Genomic DNA, 23196 nt, shown 5'->3' with positions numbered 1-23196 from the left:
CTAAATGGAAAACTGAAAGCGTACAAGTGTTGTTTCTCAAAATGCTTGTAGTTTTGAGCTTCTGGGAGCAAGACTACTTATATAGCCCTACTCAGGATGCCTGAAAGCGTTCCAGGCGCCTAGAATGGGATAAAAGTTTATCCCCGACGCGCTGATCAAAGGCCACGTTGAAAGTGATAAAACTTGGGTTCCGAGCGTCCCAAAGGGGAAAAGTCAACTTTTAGTTGACTTTCTCTTGGCCTTTAGCTTCGGCTCCGCTTGCTTCGATCCGGGCCTTCCACTCCGGCTCCGCTCGCTTGGGTGATTTTAGCCATCTGGAATATGGCTTACCCGAACCCAACTTTCGGCCTTCTCCTTGAGCAAGCTTCCGCTTCGACTTCTCATCCCTCGGAATCATCGCGTGCTTCCTTCTAGTCTGCTAGCATACTCTTCTGCAGCTCTTCATCCCTCAGACGCACCGAGCCCGTCGGCTCTCTCCCGTGTCGACCTTCTCGCTAGTTGCGTCTTTTGCTCCTCAAGCAATCTTTCGCTCTAGCTTCTCGTCCCTCGGAAACACTGCACGCTCCCTTCTCATCCGCTGGTGTACTCTTCTGCAGCACCTCATCCCTCAGACGCATTGAGCCCATCGACTCTCTCTCCCGTGCCGTCCTTCTCGCTAGCTACGTCTTTTGCTTGACTTCCTATGCTCCTAAGTTTCTGCACACTTAGACACAGGGTTAAATACAACAGGACCTAACTTTACTTGTTTGATCATATCAAAACAACCTTGGAGTACCAACACTTTTTTCTTCTCTTCAAGTAAGGGACAATCTGTTCTGAAATGTCCTTTCTTCTTGCATTTAATGCATCAAATATTCTCTAGGTCCTTATTTGAGATCTCCTTGGAGGCGCCTTGGACACTGTTCATCCGAGGCTTTAAGTTGCTCCTTTGCACCTGCAAGATATGTTAGTCCCAAACACTAGCCTGCAGCACAAAGTTAGCACATAATACAACAGATATTATAAATGAAGTATTAACAGTCTCCGGACTGTCCGAGTCTGACTTCAGGTTTCCAACCGAAAACCCTACGTCGACCCGACGCCTACTGTTCCCTCTACGGGGAACGCGTCCTCACCTACTCCACTCAGGAGATTTACCTGTTGCCAGATCGACTGGACTTTTGCTCGGTATTTGACGCTTCCGGACTTTCTGCTGGACATCCGCTTCCCGGCTAGTCCAGACTTTCACCTGGTTCGCGACACCAGGACTTTTCACCTAGGGTTACCACCCCCTAGGACTTTTGCCTGAAGCCATCGACCTGCCAAGACTTCCCGCATAGGGTTACCACCCCCTATGACCTAGGGTTACCACCCCCTAGGGTTTTTACCTGCCTAACCGCAGCTAGGACTTTTGCCTAAGTATCACTTAGGACTTTCCTGCAAGCTCCATGAACTTTGTTAGATAACACCACCACTTAACTTTGAGCCCTTTGCCATAATCAAAACTCAGGTTCGATCATCTGGTGCTCACTGCACCAACAATCTCCCCCTTTTTGATTATGACAATCTTGGTTCAAAGTTAAGTAAAACATAACTTTTAAATAAAGGAATAAATAATGAAAGTTAACCAGAAGCATCAATGCATAAATAAAATTTAAAGTTTATGCTCCCCCTTTCATTCTTGATTTCTTAACTTTGACTTTTCTCTCCCCCTTTGACATAAATCAAAAAGAATTAAGATGAGAGAAATAGTCTAGTTAATTTAAGCTCCCCCTAAAGGGTAGCATAATTAAGTACTCAGACTTAAAAAAAAAAAAAAAATTAGGTGAAGTACTTAGCTCAATTCATAAGGTGTTTGAAAAGAATTGTTGCATAGACAATTTAAATTTTAAGTTAATGCCTTAATAACTTCTTTGATTTTAGGTGTCCAAGCATGAATCAAATTAAATTATTTAACTTGATTGGGTATCAGAGCGGGGTAGCTTTGAATTGGTGCAACCACCATTCAAGCATTTTTCGTGGCTTTGTCGTGTGTATAGGGTAAAAATAAAACCTTACGCCTTTCGTTTTTTTTCCTCCAAAATTATTTTCGAAAAATTCATTTTCATCCTTTCACGGCTTATTAGTATTGATAAAATATTGAATTTGGCAAAATTTGAAATAATATCTTTTAAAATATTTTTTTAATAATATTTTATTATTTTTCGAAACTGGTGAACTTCTATTTCTATCCTTCCATACCGCACTGCTAATCCAGGATTAAGTCCTGGTACATTGTTTTGCTATTTTTTTGTGGGCAAGGTTCTTTTAAATGGCCCTCCAAGAAGGCCTTAGCACTTTTCGCCCCCCGCTCTTCTCCGGCGAAGACTTTACCTATTGGAAGAACCGGATGATCTACCATCTCAAGACGCAAGTCGAGATGTGGATCATCATCCAGACCGGTCTCGAGCTACCACTTGACGGCGCTGGAGAACTCGTTTCATGTACTAACTGGGATACCAGCATAAGAAAGAAGGTCGAAGCTGATGCCAAAGCAACCTGTATGCTGCAATGCGGGTTGACAAAAGAAGAACTGAATAGAGTCGGACCATTTTCAAGTGCGAAGGAGCTGTGGAACAAACTAATCGAGCTGCACGAGGGCACGTCAGACGCTAAAGTAAGTAAGCGTGATTTAATTTTAAATAAATTATATAATATTAAAATGCAGGAAGGTGAGACGGCAAACCAGCTTCACGCACGCATCCGTGACCTACTCAACGGGCTGTCCAGCTGAGTAGTTCTGCTGCCCAGGTGAGTAGCTCTGTTGTCCAGGTTAATAGCTTTGTTTTGCTAGCCCTTGATCCTGATTGTTTCGGTATGAAAGGTTTGGGTGATTCCTCCAACCTGGATTGTATGTATTGGAATGTGGATTATTTTGCCTTTGGTTGTAGCTGACTATCGCATCACACTGCTCAAGTTGGTTTATCTGTGCTTGTATTGGCCCTAGGGGGCAAGTATCCTGAGCATGATCCGTACTTCCGCAAGTTTCGCAAACACAAACTATCACATTAGCCGTGTTGTTGTTGTTTCCCATGGCCTCAAATTTCTTGGTCAGAGCGTCCAGCTTTGCAGACATGAGAGTGACTGCATCCACGTCGAATTTCCTTGACACTTTTATTGGATTCCCTGAAAAAAAAACCACCAGATCTTTCTGATGCCCATTGATGGTGATTCTGTGCCACATTCTCTATGATCTCTTTAGCTTCATCAAGGCTCTTGTTCATCAGTGCTCCTCCTGCTACAGAATCGAGGGATACCTTCGTGTGATAATTGATTTCATTGTAGAAGGTGTGTAGAACTAACCATTTCTCGAGGTCATGATGGGGGCACTGTCTCAGCACTTGAATATATCCCAGGCTTCAAATAATGATTCTGAGCCTACCTGTTTGAAACTTGCAATCAAGTTTCTCATGTGGATAGTTTTGCTCAGTGGATAGAATTTTTCCAGGAATTTCTGCTCACACTGCTCCCAAGATGTAATGATGTTTGCTGGAAGGGAATTTAGCCACTGCTTAGCTCTATCTTTTAGGGAGAATCCGAAGAGCAATAACTTTACTGATTTTGGAGGGACTCCGTTCACTTTCATGGTGCCGCAGATCTCGTAGAAAAGTTCCAAGTGGTGGTTTGGATCATCATCCGGTCCTCCTCCGAATTGATTCTGCTGAACTATATGAATTACTGCAGGCTTGATCTCAAAGTTGTTAGCTTCGATTGGCGATCAAGTGATGCTAGACCGAACCCCTCGTGGATAAGGTGCTGCATAATCCTTCAACAATTTATCAGCCATCTCCGAAGATTCTTGTGCTGCTTGGAATGCCTTCTGTAGGTTTCTTCTCCTCAAGAAAGTTCTATCAATCTCTGGATCAAACGGTAGGAGCTGTCTTGAAAGATTAGCTCTTTGCATACAAAAAATATGAACTATAGTAAAGAAAAAAAATGAAATAATACTATTTTTGGTGTTTTTAATAAAAATACAGAAAGTAAAGAAAAACAAGAATGCAAACTAAAGGAAAGATAAAGGAGGGAAAAAAAAGACAAAGTCTAGTCTAATCTAGTATCACTATCACCAATGTTGATTACGATTCCGTAAGTGCACGGATTCATCGTCAATAATATAAAAGATTGTCGAACCCACAAGGACTGGTTATAAGCACTAATGATGGCACACTTAGGATTATCTACACTATCAATGGTTGTAAGTAATCTAAGAAAAGAGATTAGAAAGCGGGGGACGAGAACTAGCAATGAGAAGAAATCAACCTGGTTAATGAAGAGTTCTAGGAGTTCGGTTTCATTGTGGTGGTATTGGTGTATCTCATACTATCCTATACTCATTGTCCATCGGCATGCGTTCGCCGGAAGTTAAAGCCACTATCCTTGAGCACCAAACAAAGATGATCCCTATGAAATCCTGTTACGGTTAACCCCTATTACTAGAGCGTCTCGGTAGATCACAGGGACATGACTTTTATTGATGTTATCAAAGATAGAATTTAGAAGCTTAGTTTGGTCTCTTACTTCCTTGTGGAGGCGTCGCCTCTCCTTTCAAGGAAGTACCCTAGATGTTCGTGAACGGGTTATCCTTGTCACTAGGGCCCCTCGAGTGTAGGATCTAAGGTAATCCCTTTACGAGGTTGACAATTCCTACACAATCAATCAACACAACAACAAGATCGAGTAATCGAAATAAAGCAAGTGAAATCATCCAATGAATATAAGTGTAACATGAGTCTTACATCTAAATCAATCCACAATTACTCCATCATCCTAGAACAAGGACTCTACTCCATAGATGCTAGAGAAAAATCCGAAGACATAGTAAATCTAAACATACAATCCTCAAAAGCAAAGAGAGAAAGAAGAAGTATGTTTATCCAATGACGATGAGTGGTCTTCAAATCCAATTTTTTGCTTCTGGAGTTGATATGGTGATGAAAGGTCGCTAGGTCGATGTTCTGGATGGCGCGGAACGATACCAGAGTGATTCTCCTCCTGACAGCTCGCCTCCCTGCTCTCCCCTCTTGGAAAAGGGGTTAAAACCCCTTTTATAGGCTAGGGCGCGGCGCGGCGCGGCGGCACGAACGTGCAAGGATGGCACGGCTGTGCCCTAACTTGGCTCTGGATGCGCTGCACGGTCGTGCCAATTGGCATGACCGTGTGATGTTGGGACTCGGCTTCTAGGGACACGGCCGTGCAGGGTTGCACGACCGTGTTCTGATCTGCCTCTGGATTGGCCGCACGACCGTGCAAGGGTTGCACGGCCGTGCATTTCTCCTCTTCTATTTGGCCACACGGTCGTGCAAGGTTTGCACGACCGTGCTCTCTAGCTCACTCGGGTGCGTCGACAAACGCTGTTTTCGCTCCGAAAGTTGTTCCTATCAACACAAAACCAAACAAAGAGCAGATATCTGTGCAAAAGAGTATATATGATGAATACAGGATAAAAGAGACGATCATACAAAGGATACGTACGTATAAAGCAAGTGAATGTGGGTAAAAGCATGCATAAACTATCATAATATTTACGCACATCAGAGGTCCTAGTGATAGTGATGACCCATTACCAGACTTCATAGGAATCATTTCCATTTAATAGCATGAGATATGAATCCAAATAGCATTTCGGCTTGACCGCTATATGTTGGATCGATCACATGTAAAAAGGGGAGGGGGATGAATCACGTGGTTTTTAAAAATTTTCTTTTTGGTTTTAAAAATAGAGTAGAGTATGCAGCGGAAAATTAAAATAAAAACCACACCAGAAGACACGAGCGATTTACTTGGTTCGGAGCCTTCGACGACTTCTACTCTAAGACCTAGGTCCTGTAGACCTATCAATAGATAATCTATTAAAGACCTCTTCTAATACTTTTAGAAGAGAAAATTGAATATAAAAAAAGTTAGAATAAGTACACCACATTGTATTTATCTTTTTATATCAAGTACACAAATAAAAAAAGCTACTGACATTTAAGTACGTAAACTCTACTGCCTAAATAAATAAATGAAAACATAAGACTTATCGTCGCAATAAATAAATGAAAACATAAGACTTATTGTCATATGCCACATTGACTCATTGAGTCTTGATTTCGTACTGCTTTTCCCGGAGCATTTCAGTGCTCCTTGTTTTTTCTTATGGTCATGCTTATGGTCATGCTCCTTGTTTTTTCTTTTCAATTTTTTTCATATATAATTTACCCAGTTCTAAATTTCTAAATCCTAACCATTTCAGTGGCTCTTACGTAATTTTAAGGGAATGAAAAATAGAAATATTAATTTAAGAAATTATTTGGGAAATTGGCACAAATAAAAACTTAAAATATGACTCATTTCAGTGGAAGCTGAGTGGGAGATGCAATGGATGAGTAACGAAATGTTAGACCGTGGTGGAAGCTGAGTGGAGATGCAATGGATGGCGGTGGATACTGATAGCCAAGAGATGATGGGAGATGCAGATTGCCAATGGGAACATGAGGCAGAGGGATCCAATGATCGTATCGGGAGGTAAGGGGAAAGGGCTGAGCTGTCATGCTGAGGGAATCATGCATGGTCGAGCTCATGGAGTCATGTTTGAGGTGAGGGAATCCAGCATGACCGAACTCAAGAGATCATGTGTAGTTTAGCTGAGAGAGTTGGGCATGGATGAGTTGAGGGAGTGTCGATTAAGCTAAGGGAGTTAGGCATGATTGAGCTCATGGAGTCGTGGCTAGCTGAGGGAGTCAGGCATGATTGAACTCAGGGAGTCAGATATGATCAAGCTGAGGGAGTCTGACCTGTCTCGAGTCTGCTTTGACAAGAGCTAAGCTTCTTTTCTCTTTGAATCACAACTCAACTTGACTTCTAATTGACCAGCTTGACTTTCGACCAACCCAGGAGTTCCTCGCATATGCTCTCTATTTCGGCCACATCAATTACCTCTACAGCAAACCTCAATAATTTTATTATTTCACTATTCCATTTATTTATAAATGCTACTTACGGTACATGTTTACCTACACAATTGAGTTGAAACCACTTAGTCAAGTTAAAAAGAATCTAGTTTTTAAAAATATGCATAATTTTTTTCCATCAAATAATTTAATTATTTTGAGTTTAATCAATTTTAAGTCTCACAAAATTATTTATTTTATTTCGCTTAACTATTATAATAATATGACACAATAAGAACGGCAGCCCTTAGGCCTTAGGGCATCCGTAACGTTTTAACACTTGAATGCATTATTATTTTTTTTATTGAATTTGTGTATTAACATGTTAAAAAATTGAACATGTTAATACTATACTATCAGTAAAAGTGTGTAAAATTCAGTTCAGATTCTCTGTCCCCATTTCTCTCTGTCTCCGTATCTCACTATCGATCGGACGGATCAGATTAAATTTGAAAGATGATTTGCATCTTTAAAATATGTATAGTATCCTCGTGATGTGTAAATCATCTTTCAAATTTAATCTGATCCGTCAGATCGATAATAAAACACAAAGATAGAAAAAAAATGAAGACAAAGGATCTTAACTATATAAAGTTGACATCAATGTTTCTCATTAACGCCTATTGAAGCCCTTATAGATAAGCACACAACCCAGGTATTTTTCAATTTGCTTTTGTGATTCATTATATAAAATTCTTGCCGTCCATATCCATCCGTCAACTGTTACTTCCTTGCATCCTAAGAAAGAGATGTTCCATCAAGCTCGAGCAACATATTTGGCATTCCACCAAACGACATATAGATTTCAGAAATAAGCACAGTGCACAGTGCACAGTGCACAGTGCACACTGCACACTGCACACCACACTAAAATATTTTTTTATTACAAAATATAAATTCACACGCATCGTTTTAAAAAGTTAGTTCAAGTAAAGATTTCATTCAGTGGTGTCAAGCAACAAAGTGATCGTTTATTATGTCAGACTTCAGAAACTCCTAAGAATCTGTACCACTTGAATTCCAAATTATCATCCCTTGTACACCGACTTCCACGAGCCGACACCGATGGATGGATGGATGGATTCACAGAAGAAGAAAAAACACGTCTGATTGAGAAGAGAGTCAAAAGCACATCTATAGAATTAAAATTAGGAATTATATATCTTGAAGACAGTCTGAGAATCCAGTTCTGAGCCTTTATAAATAGCCTGTACATCAGCTAGCACAAGCTAGCTACCGCCTGCTTCTGCAGCCACATTCTACATGAAGGGTAAAGCCTCAGAGCCCAAGCGCCAGGAGGTGGCACGTCCCCGCTCACCTCCGCCGAAGCGAGGGTCAGTCTTGAAGGGCATCTTCAGTTCGTTGTTTCAGTGCTTCTATCCCCGTACGTAGGTCATTGTGATCGTGGTGAAGGAAGGTTTCATGATTCACGCCCGGAAACATATGATATATTGAGTATGTAGTTCGATCGAATAATTTGCTAGATTTAAGTAAGTTTGTGTTAATTTGTTCTCTGCGAGAGCAGCATAAACTTCCTATGATTGTGCTAATGAATGTCCCAAAATAATGTTTTTTTATATGCATAAAAAGCTTTTGTGTTAATATGTTTTCAGTAAGCTTTCAAATTTATAAAAATGAATCATCAATTGACTAATAGTTAAATAAAGTTTTCAAGAAGTGAAAAAGGTATACTTTTGATAATCAAATTTAATTATGAACAGAATATGTGATATACACACATAATTTTCAATGTGTGTGAAAAGGCGAAGAATATTCGATAAATAAATGGAAAGAACATTAATTGTTTAAAAGGATAGTGATAATATAAATATGTGAAGAAGAAAAGAATAAATAAGATACGACTTGTCAGAGAAATGGATTTAAAAGTAAAAGCACATGATGGTCTAATTACAAACATAAAAGGAATAATTATTTTGTTTTAATGCACTATAAATGTGTACAACTTAATTATGAACAAATCAATGCTGACGAACCCAAGTCAAGCAAACAAAAAAAAAGGCAGAAAATAAAAATAACTAAAGGCGTTTTTTTTCCCTTAATTTATTTTAGCCTTTGTTAATTAACTAAATCCTTATATAAAGTCGTTGTGTTTTTTTTTGAATGAGACAGGGCCATGCTTGATATATACACTTAAATTATCTGCTTCCATAAGTAGAATAATTAAGATCTCGCCTGATCATGGACGTGTCTGACATCTATGCGTTGACGTTGGCGATCGTTCATCATCAGAAACCGCGTCATAAAATCTCGATTTAATTATAGTTCTTATTTTTACTCTCGTCACGTGGAAAACTTCTTTCTGATTCAACGCACTTGTTCAATGATTCCCAGTTTATATGCCTAAAAAGGTTTTGTGTTTGACGCTGTCTAAAATTGAGGGAAATGACATATACTGAATGGATGGTTCTACTATTAATTAGGAGAAGAGTTCGGACAATAGAAAGAAAAGAATATATATATCTACATCTCTTTATTTTCTGTACACATCAAAGAGAGAGCAAAGAGAATATTAAAATGAAAATCAGGGAGGAGATCTTTGGAAGAGACACTCCAACGTTTAAATTAGTACGGTGGTCGAGCGAAAGGTAGAGAAGATGAACAGTAGATGCGTGCACGTGATATAAAGTCTATAAGACGTATTGCGTACCTCGCCAATGGAGAGAACATCCTTTTTATACCGTCTCTTGTAACCTTCGTAATAATAAAACGACAAGGAATATCTGATGTCAGAATATATCAGGTGATAGAAGATGTACAACCTAGAAAATGTGCAGTTATCCTCCAAGAAATCTTTTATTACCTGTATATGAACCGCTTTTTATAACCTTCACTATCAATGAGGTGGTTAAGAGAGCGTTGGAAGGTGTATAGCCACCCTTCGAGAAACCATCGAGAAAGGTTCCATCGCACATATATGTCAGAGTAAGGAATATGCCCTGGGAGACTGCATATGAAAAGTTGAGAACTGAGCCCCGAAGGTCTTACCGGTTCTTGGGCCGACCGACTATATGCTAAGAGTTATATTGTAGATATGACCGATTGTATACTGAGTACCTTGTCTCTGCAAGTCCGACCAGATCTTAATCCGACCGGTGCATGCTAGGAGACTACCTCTGCTATATGCAGGGAGATGACCTATGAAGGGTGGGGAGCTAAGTCTCGTATATGCCTGGCCAACGCATTAAGGCTAACCGGGTTAAGGGTGGAGTGATGAGTCCCCTAAGTTTGATCGGCTCTGGGTAGACCCGACCCCGGGCCGGGTCTGGCCCGGACCCGACCCGGTTCCGGTTCATTGGCTGTAAAATCGGCGGGTTGAACCGGCGGTTCCGCCGTAATTTTTTTTTTTTTAAACGGCTTGAACCACCGGTTAACCGACGGTTCATAGCCGTCGGAACCCCCGGTTAACCGACGGTTCGTAGCCGTTGGGAGGATTTTTTTTGGGTATATTTTTTTAACGGTTAGGATCATTTGACCGTTTTTTGATCAATGACTATGATTTAGTGTCTGTTACTATCAAAACTCTATAAATAGAGAGCTCATTTCATCATTTTTCACACACATCTTCTCTACTCTTAATCTCATTTTCATATTCTCTAATCTCTACACGCTTTCGTTTCCAATTTTCAATTACAATGGAAAGAGGCCGCGGAGGTGCTTCATCTCGAGCTCGGAAGGGAAAGCAAATAATGAATCCGCGGGAGGAGGACCCCAACATTCAATCCATCGATGATGAGATCGAGCATCTTCCGAATCCGACACCCGAAACACAAGGAAGCACCGATGTAATTACTTCTAAGGTTCGAGAACTTCCTCCTCTAAAGTCTTCTATTTTCACTAAACATTTTGAGAAAGTTACTCTTCCGTCGGGAGAAATGCGTGCAAAATGTAAGCACTGCAATACTTCCTACAAATTCCAAGCCGGCGGCGGCTATGGGTCGTTGAAACGACATGTAAAAACGAAGCACCCGACGGAATATGGACTCGACCATTCTCAAACACAATTATCAAGATTTTCTTCAACTAGCGGTAGTACCGATTCCGGTTTATTTTTATATTCGGATAATAAATTAAAAGAATCATTAGCTAAATTTATTTCCGTAAAACATCTTTCTTTTAGTTTTGGATCTAAATGTTGGGACCGAAAAGTAGCTAGAGGGGGGGGGGGGGGGGGAATAGCTCGTCGCGTGCTCGTTGCTCGGCGTTGCTTGTTTCTTCAAAGATGCGCAGCGGAAAATACAGAAACAAACCACACAATGCTAACAAGGTTGGTTTACTTGGTATCCACCTCACAAGAGGTGACTAGTCCAAGGATCCACACCTACACACACACCCTCCACTAATAAAACTCTCCTTTATGGTAACTACCAAGGGTGGAGAAGCCCTACAAGACTCAATACAAGAAGAAAGGGAAAGGTAATGAAATACAAGCTTACAAGCTTACAATGAGAGCAAAAACCCTAACCCTAGTTTCTTCTTCTTGCTTTGATCCGCCTCTTGACTTGGAAGAACCTCTAAGAGCCTTCAAGAACTGGCGATCTCGAGCTTGAGAAGAGCTGTGAAGAAGCTGGTGAAGATCTGAAATGAATCGGTGAAGAGATGCCGCAGCCATCGCACGCCTGCAGCTCAAATACGACGCAATGGTCGGATCCCAATTGATTCGAAAACTCCCAATCGATCGGGGAGGCTTTGGATCAATCCACGGATCGATCCAGAGTGCCTCTGTGCTCTGGAGAAAACGCCTGGATCGATCCACGGATCGATCCAGCGCTTATCGCGCGAACCAACAGCATCCCAATCGATCGGCTGATCGATTGTGACCTCTGAATCGATCCACGGATCGATCCAAAGGCTCTCTGTTCGCTGGGAAAGGCCTGGATCGATCCACTAATCGATCCATCTCCTGGATTGATCTACTGATCGATCCAGCTCTTGGTTTTTGCCCAAAACCAAGTCCCAAGCCTCTCAATCCAATATTCGGTCAACCTTGACCTATTGGTATATCATGCCTAGCATCTGGTCACTCCCTTGACCTGCCAGGACCCCCCACCAAGTGTCCGGTCAATCCCTTTGACCCACTTGGACTTTTCTCTTCGTGCTAAGTATTCGGTCAATCCCTTTGACCTACTTGGACTCTCACTAGATGTCTGGTCAACCTTGACCCATCTGAATTTCTTTTGCCTGACTTCACTCACCAGGACTTTCCCAATTGCCTTGCTTCACTCACTAGGTCTTTCACCTGGCTTCACTCACCAGGATTTTCCTCCTGCCTAGCTTCACTCACTAGGACTTTCCAATTGCCTAGCTTCACTCACTAGGTCTTTCACCTGGCTTCACTCACCAGGATTTTCCCTTCTGCCTAGCTTCACTCACTAGGACTTTCACCTGGCTTCACTCACCAGGATTCTCCCTTCTGCCTAGCTTCACTCACTAGGACTTTCACCTGACTTCACTCACCAGGATTCTCCCTTCTGCCTAGCTTCACTCACTAGGACTTCCTTTCTGCCTAACATCCCAGTTAGGACTTCCCAGTCAAGTATCCGGTCAACCTTGACCTACTTGCCTCTTTTTCATCCAACCTGATCAGACCCTGATCAGAGGGGAATTGCACCAGACAATCTCCCCAAATGCACAACTGCATTGTCAAACATCGAAACTCAAACCAAGACTCAAGCTTGGTCAACCAGGTCAGCCTTGACCTGAGGGATATTGCACCAACACTAAATGCACATTTGAAGATTTTTGTAAAGAATCTCTTAATCCATGTGCTAAACGTGTTCCTAGGACTACACTTACTCGTACAATTAAAAAATTAGTAAAATAAGGAAAAAAGAATTTAATTGATGAATTTAGTAAATTAGATAATAAAGTTTTTTTATGTTCCGATATTTGGAGTGATCATTGGCAAACACATTTGTATATGGGTGTGACTTGCCATTGGATCGATAACTCTTGGAACCTCCAAAAAAGATTATTAGCATATAGAGTTTTTGATGAATCACATAATGCTCATAATATCGCACAATTATTATGTTTAATTTTAGAAGAATATGGTTTAACTCATAAAATATTTTTAATATCATTAGATAATGCTAGTTCCAATACCGCTTATATAGATGATCTAAAATTTGTTTGTCAACCTATTATTGGAGGTTTATTTTTTCATATTCGTTGTGTATGCCATGTTTTAAATTTATATGTTCAAGATGGTTTAACAATTTTAGAAAGTTATATTAAACCAATTAGAATTGCAATTTCTTATTTATGGTCTTATCCATCTATAATGAAATAATGGGGTAGGTTTTGTAAAATTAATGGAATGAGACCTAAAAAATTTCCACGTGATGTACCAACACGTTGGAATTCAACATACCAATTATTATAAGATTCATTTCAATATAAAGAATTATTATGTTAATTTTTTGCACAAAACACTAATACTAATATATATTTATTTTCACAACAATGGAATATTTGTAGTAGTATTTGTGAAATTTTAAAAGTATTTAATGATGCAACCGAACAACTTTCCGGTGTTTATTATCCCACTGCTCAATTAGTTTTAGAAAATTTTTCTAATATAATATTAGTTTTAAATGAACATATTAATAATGAATCTTTATCTCCTTGCATCTTAGCTATGAAAACTAAATCGGAAAAATATTTTTATTTAATTCCTGAAATTTATTTAATTGCATTTGCTTTTGATCCTAGATTTAAATTAGAAGTTTTACAAGAAATGTTAACTTTATATTATGACACTTTAATTCCAATTAAAGATTCTTTTTCCCCTGATCTAGTTAATATTATATATAATGTTAGAATTTATTTATATGATATTTATAATCAATATTATGCAAAATATGGAACACAAATTAATATTTCTGAAATACAACAAACTACTAGTAGTAATTTAAAACTTACAAAAGCACAACTCTTATTAAAAGAACGGACAAAACGTCCACGAGGATCCTCAAGTTCCACACAGGAACTTGAGAATTATTTTACGACTTCTTTTGATTTTAATGAAGTAGATAGCGAAAAATTCGATATCTTAAAGTGGTGGTCACAGAAAGCTCAAAGCTTTCCCGTTCTCTCTGTGATCGCAAAAGAAATTTTAGCTTGTCCAGTGTCAACTGTTGTTGTGGAGCAGACGTTCAGTGCCGGCGATAACATATTAGATGAACGACGATCAACTTTATCTCCTGACTCATTGGAAGCCCAAGCATTATTGGACAATTGGACCAGAGCGGAGAAAAGAATCCAAGGAATGCAACTTTCAGATAACGAAGTTGAAGATTTTGATACTGAAGGAACAAATATGACAGGAACAGGAAATGGAAGTGAATGAAAATGTAAAAGGATAAAAATGTAAAAGAACTACGTGGGCTTTGATTCCCCTAAAGGGATACGCAGGTAACTTAAATAAGTGCAAGTCCTTTTTTCAATAAATTTTAATTTCTAATTTTTAATTTTTAATTTTTTTTAACATATTAATCTTGAACCGTGGCGAACCGTGACGAACCGTGAACCGACGGATCTGAACCGTGAACTGTAACCGTCTTGGGCGGTTAAGGTTAAGGGTCAACCTGCCTGGAACCATCGAACCGGCGGTTCCGAACCGTCGAACAGTCAGTTCCGAACCGTGGTCAGGTCTAGCTCTGGGGTCGACCGACTGTATGCTCATAGACTTATGCTTAGAGAATGGGGAGCTGAGTTCCTTAACTCCGGCCAACTCTAGGGTTAACCGGCTATATGCTAAGTACCTTGATACTGAAGTGGAGCCCTAAGTCCCTTAACTTCGACCGACTCTCGGGCTGACCGGCTTCACACTGAAGGCCTTAGTGTTGAGGAGTGAGGAATTGAGCCTGGGCGAGGGTGACTCGTTCAGCTGCATATACTCTGACTCTGACTGCAACCTCACCCTACTTTCATCACTACCTCATATTGACTTTAACTGTCGTGTCATCTTGACTATCAATTTCATATTACCTCCAACTCCACTTATAACATACCATATTACTAGCCTTCTCTTTAAGTCTAGTCGAAGGAGGTTTGTGGCCGACTGAGTAGACATGAGTCCTATATCTGGCTGATCGTCCGATTTGCTGGTCCGACCTATTGGCAAGGCTTCTGATCGCCCATTTATGTAGAAGTCAATTGTATCTTTCTTAGAAAAACGCATGTCAGAAGTTTGATGCACTAGGCCATACACTGATGATATGCGGGAGGGCGCTTGTTATCGAAATGATTTAGTTGTCTTGTCCATCATAAATATCATTTCCTGGGCAAGTGCCACGTGTCCCATGAACTCTTAATTCTCTACTATGATAGCTGGCACACGTATTTTTGTACAGACCATCTACATCCAGTTGCATCTTTTCTCTCATCCAACGATTACAAATAATCAAGTTGTTTTAATCGGATGGTTGAAATTAAAAAACCTCTTATAGCTTACGTTTTAAAACCCTAAATGCATCAGAGATAAATCACCCATACTTCGTTTTCCACCATCTTCTTCTCCAGTGATTTTTGTCAATTACCTTCCCTTCTCGCAATTTGCACTAATAAGTTCTTTCTCCGATCTTCCCTTCTTCTTTGTCCATCCATGACCCAAAAAGCCTTCTCCACATGGTATGCTTTTACTCCCTTTAGTTTTGGTAACTATGATTTGGAGATGCTTCGCCTAGCCCTAGAAATACCTAAAAGTTTTCACATCCGTATTCCGACCTCACAAGACCATCCTCGTCATTCTCCTCCTAGCTATGCTACCTTCTTCAAGAACCAGCTTCTTGCGGATTTATGTTTTGCGATCCCCCACTTTCTGTCTGAAATAGATTACTACTTTAACCTTCCACTCTAACAACTTGCACCTAATGTCTTCCGCATCATGTGTGGAATGAACATTTTGTTTCATCTACGTGGTATCCCCCTGACTTTGAGCAACTTTCATTGTTTCTCCTACCTTAAAAGATCGGAAAACTGCCCTCCTCTAATAAAAGATGGAAATCCCACTACTTTTCATCCAACTGCCTGAGTCTGTCTCCTGGCCGACCGAATGGAGATCGGACCTTTCTCTCATTCCTGATCTAGGAGACTTCAAATGGGATCCAACCTTTGTTTTTTCTTCAGAAAGGCTGGCCGACCTACAATTCAATGTTCTTCGATTGCTACACAAGAGTATGCTCTATTCGTTCGGTCTAAGCCCCGTTCGAACGTTGCTTCCCTATTCTTTCAGTAAGAATTGAAAACTCATCCTTCATGTTATCACTAACAAAGGTCCTCTTTATTTTATGCAGTGGAGACTTTTCTCATGGTTTTGGTTTCCGAGTCTCTTCAGTTGGAGGAGACTGAGATGGATTGACAAGAACAACTTCTTCTGGCCGAGAGGGAGAATCAATCAACCCACCCTTCTAGAGAAGCTTCCAGTAGCCGGGTGGGTGACACCAGTGAGGCATTTGCTACATAAGAGGAATTGCCTATTAACCCTCTCCCAACACTGGGAGACCTCCCTTCTTTTGACTCGAGGCATCGCCGAAGCTTAGATGCAAGAAGCGCCAACACATCCTTACTATACAACTCCCTTCTCAGGAGGGCAGCTTGGCTCCGTCTTCCGAGCAGACACCCTCAACCCTTCCTTCTTACAACCCATTTCGAGGGTAAGCATTCCTCTAGCCGAGCGGATCTCCTATCAAATCTGCTCCTCCATTATCACCCCTCCTTCCAATCACTCTGCTTGCCAAGGCCTCCTCTAGTAAGACAAAGAGCCACTATTAAATTTCAGTCGTCTATAACATACCTTCAACCTAGGGGTAGCCTCTCCATTAGATCCACTATGGGACTGCGGTCAAATACTACTAAAGGGCCAGTTAACAGAGGCCCGGAGTTAGCCCTGACCTGGTTGGAAGATTGCACGCTAATAGAGATGGCTGATGGGTTTACTCACGACTTAACTACGATGAGTTTCAGCTAGCTACCCTACCTTATCTTATTTGAAACACTTCTGATGATGATTTTTCTGTAGTTTTAGGGAGTCAGGATGAGCATACTACCTTTTTTTTCAAAGAACAGAGCTAGAGTCCCTATGAGCGGAATTAGAGACTACAAAATCAGAACTAACTACCTTTAAATCCGAGTTGGCAGGAATCACGTCCGAGCTGACAGCCTCTCGAGCGGAGCTAACCAACTACCAGGTGGGGAAGGATGAACACTTCAAGATGAAGAAAATAACCTACTTTTAATCCCGAGACTTCAACATGCCACTAGTCACTTCAACAAGTATTTCTTTTGAAGCCGAAGGGTTGTTAAACAACTTCATGAGGGTGGTTATCCGGCGTCCGAACCTTCAGCCCACTTTTTAGACAGCCAAAGGCTTTTAGGTGAGCTCCCGCCTAGTGTCTTTCCCAGTTTTAAGTAGTCTATTTTGTATTCTAGGCCTTCCTATGGGTAAAGAAAACTCTGTCTATGTAACTAAGCTTTTATTAGATTTTGTCTGCTCTTATTCCGTGCTTGATTACTTCATGCTACTATTTCTCCCCGGCATTTGTAACTGTAAGTACCCCAGATTAGTTTTGATGTGGCCAACAAAATCAAGTTAGATCCTGTTATGTTTGATGCCTTGTGTCTAAGTGTGCAAGAGCTTAGGAATACAAGAAGTCGAGCAGAAGATGTAGCAGACGAGAAAGATGACATGAGAAGCAAATTGACAGGCTCGATGCATCCGAGGGACAAGAAGCTGTGAAAGAGTACACTAGTGGAGACGAGTGGTGGTCTGAGGGATGAGAAGACAGGGAGTAAGTTTGTTCGAAGAGAAGGTTAGAGTTGGGTTCAGGTGAGCACAACTCCGGACGACTGGAGCATCACCAAAAAGGAAGACCGAGGAAAAGTTAACCTTTCTGGAAGGTTAATTGTTCAAGCTGACTGGTGGAAGGTGCCCTCAGGCAGAGGGAAGATGCCCTCACGTTTTCATGGAAGGCACCCTCAAGCATGATAGAAGGTGCCCTTACACCTTCATGGAAAGCGCCCTCAAGTAAGATGGAGGCGCATCCTATAGCCATTGAGAAGGATAAAGTCTTATCGCTAGAGGATAAGCTCTATCCTCCTAGAGGCTCCTTGGAGGCACCTTCGAGCGACTAACATCAATGGATACTTCATCCCAGGAGGCTATAAAAATCTCCCTAGTGCTAGAATTGAAAACACAACACTTGTATATATATGAATTTATAAAGTCTATTTTAATTTTCAGAGTTATTAATTGTTGTACGGGGCTTCTCCACCTCTGATCTTGATTGAAGGAGTTTCGACAGTGTGCTTCACTTGTCTTTGATTAACAACCTCCCTGATTGCAAACCAAGTAAATCTGGTAGCCTCATTTATTCTTTTATGCAATTTATTTCTGTTTACCAACAAGTGTGTCTTAGTTAAAGTCGAAAGAATGGGAAGGGTATAATTGTATTTTTAGGATAATTCACCCCCCCCTCTTGCTATCCGCACCGGGACCAATAATTGGTTTCAGATCCCAATAGCTTCAGAAAGACTAACCACTATCAAAAGAAAAAATGACCGGAGTGAACATTCATCCACCAAAGTTTGAGGGAAACTTCTTCATCTAGAAGAAGAAAATGAAGGTATTTTTAAAAACTAATTTGGACATACTACTTACAATTAAATATGATTTTTCAGCACCTATATATCAGCAAGGAGCCGAAAAAGAAGAACAAATTTGGAGCAAGAAGGAGCAAGTCGACTCTGTGGCAAATGGTAAAGTAGAGTTTCATCTGCTGAACGTTCTACTATCGCAAGAAGTCATCAGGATCGACATTTACGACTCCACCAAAGAGCTCTGGGAGAAATTCCTGCAGTTGCACGAAGGGATATCAGAGGCCAAACTAGCAAGATGAGACTTGCTCAAAAATCAGTTGACAAACCTCCGAATGCAAGAAGGAGAAATGGTAGTTCAATTACACGAAAAGATCAAGGATCTTATCAATGGACTGATAAACCTCAGAGAACTGGTAATGAATCGGGGCTCAATCTGATATGCTCTCGACGTCTTCCCTAGAACTCAACAGTGGACGTCAATAGTTGACGCCTACTATATATCAAAGAATTTGGGTGTAAGTAATTTAGAAGAACTATTTTCAACTTTAGAATTACATAGATCTAGATGTGTAGGTATGAGGAAAGAAAAGGAACCAAGTTAAAATCTAGCACTGAAAGCTAGAAAAGACGAACCGGAGTTTGACATATCGTTAGATGAAGACGAAGCAGCTTTCATGGTAAATTTTTTTTTAAAACTAATAAATTTAACAAGTCGCAGGCCAAGAAATTTCTTCCGAGAAAGAGGAAAATCAAATGCTACAACTTCCAATAAAAAAAGGTACATCAAGGATGAATGCCCATTGTTGAAAAGGAAGGAGAAAAACAAAGGGTCAAGCAAATCAAAGCACAAGAATCTGAAGGTAACGTGGGACGAGTCATCATTAGAGTCCGAATTGGAGGAATATGTCGGACTAGCACCGATGGTGAGTCACTAAGAGGAGAACATTGATAAAGGGAGAGCTATATCTGAAGAAAGCAGCAACGAAAAGGGTGACTACATCTTCAGATCAGATATAGTAAGTGAGGTATGCCTTCTACCTCCTGATAAGCTATATTCATGTATAAAATTAAATGTCTAAATTATTATGTAAGTTTAAAACTAAGAATATCAAATTTAAAAAGAAAAATACAAATTTAAAAATTATTTCAGCTAAAGCATGTCCTTTAGAAAATTTTGATAGAATTTAAAATTAAAATGTAAAATTAACTAAACAAATATAAAAGTTAAAATCAGAAAAAGATTTTGCATGATCAAACTTATATACCCCACTAGATAATTTTAAAAATTTTATATGGTTAAATTAGTATTTTAGATTTCATAAAGGCCAAATTTAAAAAGTTACTCGAAAATATATTTCAAAAATTTATCTTATTAATCCAATGGATAAAAACTTGTATTAAGTTCTTAAATCATGTTTAGTATGATTAAAATAAATTTTTATGCCTACTTTAAATTTAATTTATTTTAATTTTTAACATGTTTATCAAATTAATTATTTCGTATGCCTTCTATTAAAAGTTTTTTGTTAATTTTTCTTCTATGAAAAATTAAATAATTATCGGTTAAAATAAAAAAAATTTAAAATTTTTTGACTGTAATATTATTTTATTTTGAATTTTCTAAGAAAATTTAGATTTTAAAAATAAAATTATTTTGAAAATAAATTTTTGAAAAACTTAATTTTTTTGTGATAAAGAATTAGGCTTTCTATTAGAATAAAATTTTTTGAGATTTGCTGGTATTTATCTAATTTTTCATAAATATTATATCAAAAAATGTATTTTTAAATTCAATTTTTTTCAGAGATAAATTTTGTGAGACCTAATTTTCGGTTAAAGAATGTTATATTTTGAATATTGAAAAAAAAATTAGCAAGATGTTTTAGTTAAAAATTCATTTTTTGAATATTTAAATTTGAAAATAGTCATTTCTATTTAAAATATTTATTCTTATCAAAATAAAAATATTATTGTGGTGAAATTTTTATTGTTTGATTCTATTTTTTTCTATTTGAAAATGACAAAAAAGTTTAATTTTTTTTAAAACTTAAAAATAATTTTTAAATTATTTTCAGTAAAATTGAGGGTTAATTGCTAGAAATTATAATTCTTTGATTTTTTTTTCTCCCCAAGAAGTATTCCTGAAAACTCTATTTTACACCCCATGAAAATTTTTCGAAATTTTTCTATAAGTTTTCATATTTTTTCACTTAATTGTTTTTATATAATCAAAGGGAGAAAATCTAAGGGGTTAAGGGGAGATACCTAAACTATTGCTTTGTTTTTTTTTTTTTGTTTTTTTTTTGCATTATTGCAATTTTTTCTATACTTAATTGTAATTTTTTTACTTCATATTTGATATGTTATTTTATTTATTATCTTAACTTAACTTAACTTGAGTTGATGCACATAAAAAAGAGAAAGATTGTAAGTACTCCAGATTAGTTTTGAGGTAGTTAACAAAGTGAAGTTAAGTCATGTTGTATTTTATACCTTGTGTTTAAGTGTACAGGAGATTGGGAACACAAGAAGTCGAGCGGAAGACTTAGCGAACGAGAAGGATTACATGGAAAGCGAGTCGACGGGCTTGGTGCATCCGAGGGACGAGAAGCTGTGGAAAAGTATACTGGTGGAGTGAGAAGGACGTGTACAGCGGTCAGAGGGACAAGAAGCTAAGGAGAAAGTCTACTCGAGAAAAAGGTCGGAATTGGGCTCAGGTGAACTCAACTCCCAACGGTTGGAGCTTCATGGAAGGCACCCTCGCGTCTTCATAGAAGGCGCCCTCAAGCAAGATGGAGGTGCCTCTAGTAACCGTTGAGAAGAATAAAGTCTTATCGCTAGAGGATAAGCTCTATCCTCCTGGAGGCGCCTTGGACCTCCTTGGAGGTGCCTCTGAGCGACGAACATCAATGGATACTTTATCCCAGGAGACTATAAAAAGCCTCTAGGTGCTAGGATTGAAAACACAACACTTGTATATGAATTTATAAAGTTTGTTTTAATTTTCGGAGCTGTTAATCATTGTACGGGGCTTCTCTGGCTCTGATCTTGATCCAAGAAAGAGTTTTGATAGTGTGCTTCACTTGTCTTGGATTAGCAACCTCCTTGGTTGGAAACCAAGTAAATCAGGTAGCCTCGTTTATTCTTTTATGCAATTTATTTCTATTTACAAGTGTGTCTTAGTTAAAGTCGAAAGAACGAGAAAGGTATAATTGTATGTTCAGGGCAATTCATCCCCTTCTTGTCGGCTGCATTGAGACTAATAGTAAGTAGTCTGCGCATCTAAGTAAAGGGATGTCTTAGTTTACATATTGAGCGGCTCATTAGACCGAGCGCACCCTTACGGGTGGCTGAACCTTGGAACTCTGACCGACTCTAAAGTCAGTCGGACATATACCTCGGGTCCGGTGTACACTCCCGACCATGCTCATAAGACGTGAGAGATGAGACACTGAAAGCCTGACTGACCTGAGGCCAACATAGTTGCATCCACTTGTGTTTGTTCTCGGCGAGAGCAGCATAAACTTCCTATGATTATGCTAATGAATGTCCTAAAATAATATTTTTTTTATATGCATAAAAACCTAAACTTTTCTTGGTCTTCTTTAGCTAGTGGGACCTAATAATAGCCTTGATACGCGTCCAACATGCATATCAATTTACAGCCGAAGATTGAATCCATCACTTGATTAATGCGGGGCAAGGGATAATAATCTTTGGGACATACCTTATTTAGATCTCTAAAATCTACGCAGATCCACCATTTATTCCTAAGCTTGGACACTAAGATCACATTAGCTAACCAACTTGGGAATTGTACTTCTCAGATATAGTCAGCCTCCAATAATTTATTCACCTTTGCCCGGATGATTTTATTCTATTCGGCTTTGAAGTCCCATTTTCTCTATTTGACTAGCCGGGTGTTCGGAAGGACATGGAGCACATGTTCCATAACCGTTGGTGATATACCTGTGATTTCCTTGGGCGTCCAGGTGAAGACATCTTTATTTTGCATTAGGCACGTGACCATCTCTACTTTAAGCTCTAGGGCCAGGTCAAATGATATTTGGGTGGTAGCATCTGACCGACCTGGTTGAATTTACACCTCCTCTTTTTCTTCATAGATGAGTAGAGAAGGCGCTTCATGAATGGTATTAAACTCCATTCGTTGGCTCTTTCGAGATGCAATAGCCTCATGATAATATTCACATAGCACTTATGTGCCGCTAGTTGATTTCCCTTGACTTCCCTGACTTGATCATCCATAGGGAATTTGATCTTCTAGCAAAAAGTTGAAATTAAACAATTTCTTGGAACTCATTTAAGGCTGGTTGACCTAAAATTACGTTGTATACTGAGGGTGCATCCACCACAATGAAGGTCGATCAGTGCGTCCTCATCAAGAGCTCCTCCCATAAAGAGATAATCAACTTTATTTGAGCGAGCTGCTGAACCTTATTTCCTATGAATCCATACAAAGGAGTCACAATGGGTTGAAGCTCGCTCTTATCTATCTGCAGCTGCTCAAACACCTTCTTGAAGATAATGTTAACCGAGTTGCCTATGTCAATAAAAATGCGATAAATGTTATAATTTTCTATAATAGCCTTAATTATTATAGTATCGT

This window comes from Zingiber officinale, chromosome 6A (genome assembly GCF_018446385.1).
Source record: "Zingiber officinale cultivar Zhangliang chromosome 6A, Zo_v1.1, whole genome shotgun sequence".
Classification (NCBI taxonomy): Eukaryota; Viridiplantae; Streptophyta; class Magnoliopsida; order Zingiberales; family Zingiberaceae; genus Zingiber; species Zingiber officinale.
The sequence above is the reverse complement of the archived record's forward strand: the minus strand, read 5'-3'. Positions refer to the sequence as shown.